General features: G+C 58.9%; 1 non-coding gene across 1 annotated transcript; it reads right to left on the bottom strand.

Annotated features, from left to right (window-relative positions):
* Nucleotides 1-861: 861 nt before the first annotated feature.
* Nucleotides 862-2,701, bottom strand: LOC145655974 (18S ribosomal RNA). Its single transcript, XR_014121791.1, has one exon. It is a non-coding gene; the product is annotated as an 18S ribosomal RNA (ribosomal RNA).
* Nucleotides 2,702-3,228: the final 527 nt, after the last annotated feature.

Here is a 3,228-nt window from a genome sequence, read left to right on the forward strand (position 1 = left end):
AGTTTAGGTCTTTCACCACGACTACAAAGACAGGTTTAAAAGGTTTCACCAACCGGTCAGGCGCCCCCGTCTGCGAGTGTTGAAACGGGCGCGGGGTTGCGCTTTGCCCACACGCCCCACGTGGCAGACGAGTCAGTCTTTGAACCGCGGCCCTCCGCGCCCGCCCCGTCCGACCCCTCGAAAGGGGTGGAACTCACGTAGCGTGGGCCAAGCCCTAGGTACCTGCCGGGGGTCCCCCTGAGACTCCTTTCTGAGAGAGAGAAGCAGGGGAACCGGCTGCGCCACCCACCACCACCACGCCCCAGGACGCCGGTGGGCGGACGAACACAGGAAGGGCCATGGCCTGCCCCACGAGGAGCAGCGCTCGCAACCCCCCCCGGAAAGTCCGCTCGTCAGCGAGCAAGGGGACGGGGATGAATGACAAGGACAACAAAATAGGAAAACCCCTCGCGGTGGACGGAGGCAGCGGCCGTGCGAGCGAGAGGGAGGGCGCGGGACGGACCCGTACGACCCGCTCGACTCGCAGGCGCTTCTCCTGCCGGCAAGGTGAGGGGAAACCGGCCTTCGCCCGACGAGCGGGGACGCCGAGTTTTTTGAACGACGCGTCTCTCGCGCTGGAACCCAGAGAATACCGGGGCCTGCGGGGGGGGGGTGCTGAAGGACGACGCGGAGGAAGAGGCGGAGGACGAGGAAGGGGTGGGAGGGACTAGGCTCCTCCTTTATGCCTTCTGTCCAGCCTGACCTGCAAGCGACCACGTGTAACAGCAACCCCGAAGACCCTTTCGACCCTGGGCCCCGACGCGGGGGGACGGCGAAGTCGAGGGGGTCGGGAGAGGAGGCACGCCGGACAGCGTTACCCGTTAATGATCCTTTCGCAGGTTCACCTACGAAAACCTTGTTACGACTTTTACTTCCTCTAGATAGTCAAGTTTGATCGACTTCTCGGCGCTCCGCCAAGGCCCGCGAGGAGCCCCGGCGGGGCCGATCCGAGGACCTCACTAAACCATCCGATCGGTAGTAGCGACGGGCGGTGTGTACAAAGGGCAGGGACTTAATCAACGCGAGCTTATGACCCGCGCTTACTGGGAATTCCTCGTTCATGGGGAATAATTGCAATCCCCAGTCCCCATCACGAATGGGGTTCAGCGGATTACCCGCACCTCTCGGTGTAGGGTAGGCACACGCTGATCCAACCATTGTGGCGCGCGTGCAGCCCCGGACATCTAAGGGCATCACAGACCTGTTATTGCTCCATCTCGCGTGGCTGAACGCCACTTGTCCCTCTAAGAAGTTTGACGCCGACCGCGGAGGGCCGCGTAACTATTTAGCATGCCGGAGTCTCGTTCGTTATCGGAATTAACCAGACAAATCGCTCCACCAACTAAGAACGGCCATGCACCACCACCCACAGAATCGAGAAAGAGCTATCAATCTGTCAATCCTTTCCGTGTCCGGGCCGGGTGAGGTTTCCCGTGTTGAGTCAAATTAAGCCGCAGGCTCCACTCCTGGTGGTGCCCTTCCGTCAATTCCTTTAAGTTTCAGCTTTGCAACCATACTCCCCCCGGAACCCACAGACTCGTGGTTTCCCTCACGCTGCCCGGCGGGTCATGGGAATAACGCCGCCGGATCGCGGGTCGGCATAGTTTACGGTCGGAACTACGACGGTATCTGATCGTCTTCGAACCTCCGACTTTCGTTCTTGATTAATGAAAACATTCTTGGCAAATGCTTTCGCTTTCGTCCGTCTTGCGCCGGTCCAAGAATTTCACCTCTAGCGGCGCAATACGAATGCCCCCGGCCGTCCCTCTTAATCATGGCCCTGGTTCAGGAAACCCACAAAATAGAACCGGAGTCCTATTCCATTATTCCTAGCTCAGGTATTCAGGCGAGAAGCGGGCCCGCTTTGAACACTCTAATTTTTTCAAAGTAAACGCTCCGAGCCCCGTCCGGACACCCAGCCAAGGGCATCCGGGGGGCACCGGGAGACAGGGTCTGAGACAGGCGGTGGCACGCCTCGCGGCGGACCGCCAGCCCACTCCCGACATCCAACTACGAGCTTTTTAACTGCAGCAACTTTTAATATACGCTATTGGAGCTGGAATTACCGCGGCTGCTGGCACCAGACTTGCCCTCCAATGGGTCCTCACCCATGGGTTTAGGATACGCTCATTCCGATTACAGGGCCTCGAAAGAGACCTGTATCGTTATTTTTCGTCACTACCTCCCCGTGTCGGGAATGGGTAATTTGCGCGCCTGCTGCCTTCCTTGGATGTGGTAGCCGTTTCTCAGGCTCCCTCTCCGGAATCGAACCCTGATTCCCCGTTACCCGTGGTCACCATGGTAGCCGACTATGGTACCATCGAAAGTTGATAGGGCAGACATTCGAATGAGACGTCGCCGCCGCGGAGGGCGCGCGATCGGCCCGAGGTTATCTAGAGTCACCAAAGCGGCCGGGGGGCCCGAGCCCCCCGGATGGGTTTTGGGTCTGATAAATGCACGCATCCCCCGAAGGGTCAGCGCTCGTTTGCATGTATTAGCTCTAGAATTACCACAGTTATCCGAGTAACGTGTGGAGCGATCAAAGGAACCATAACTGATTTAATGAGCCATTCGCAGTTTCACTGTACCGGCCGTGTGCACTTAGACCTGCATGGCTTAATCTTTGAGACAAGCATATGTTACTGGCAGGATCAACCAGGTAGTTTGCACCGTGGTCTGGGATGAACCACGAGTGACATCCGCCTCCCCTTCCGGGGGCTAGGAAGCAGCGGGTTGTAAGTGCGTGCGCCGTCAGGTCCAGACGCCATACAGGGCTACCCAGGACAGCTTCCGCGGCCAGTGTAAACGTGCTCGCGCACCGCCCTCTGGCCTTCGGACGCCGACCTCTCACCTTGATGCAAAGCTGTCCCATCCGGTCATGCCCGCACCGTACCCCGTCCACCTCCTCCGGAGGTGCGGACGGCCGACTCCAGGTGCTTTCGGCGTTCCCTCTCTTCACGCCGTTTTGATTTTCGTGGGCCGCTGGTGGGGGGACAAGGGAAAGACCTCGTCGAATTCCCTCCCCCCTAGCCTCGCTCAACCTACGTTTCGTGATGTAACCAAGAAGAGTGATTCGTGGGCCCAGGTAGGTTTGAAGAGGAGGCCAACAAAGCAGGGCACTCCCTTCCTCCCAAACCACAGACACCAGTATAGGACAACTGAGTAGACAGACTGGCCGTCTGAGTCTCC

This window comes from Electrophorus electricus, unplaced genomic scaffold (assembly GCF_041902795.1).
Source record: "Electrophorus electricus isolate QZ-2024a unplaced genomic scaffold, ASM4190279v1 Scaffold416, whole genome shotgun sequence".
In the NCBI taxonomy this organism is placed as follows: Eukaryota; Metazoa; Chordata; class Actinopteri; order Gymnotiformes; family Gymnotidae; genus Electrophorus; species Electrophorus electricus.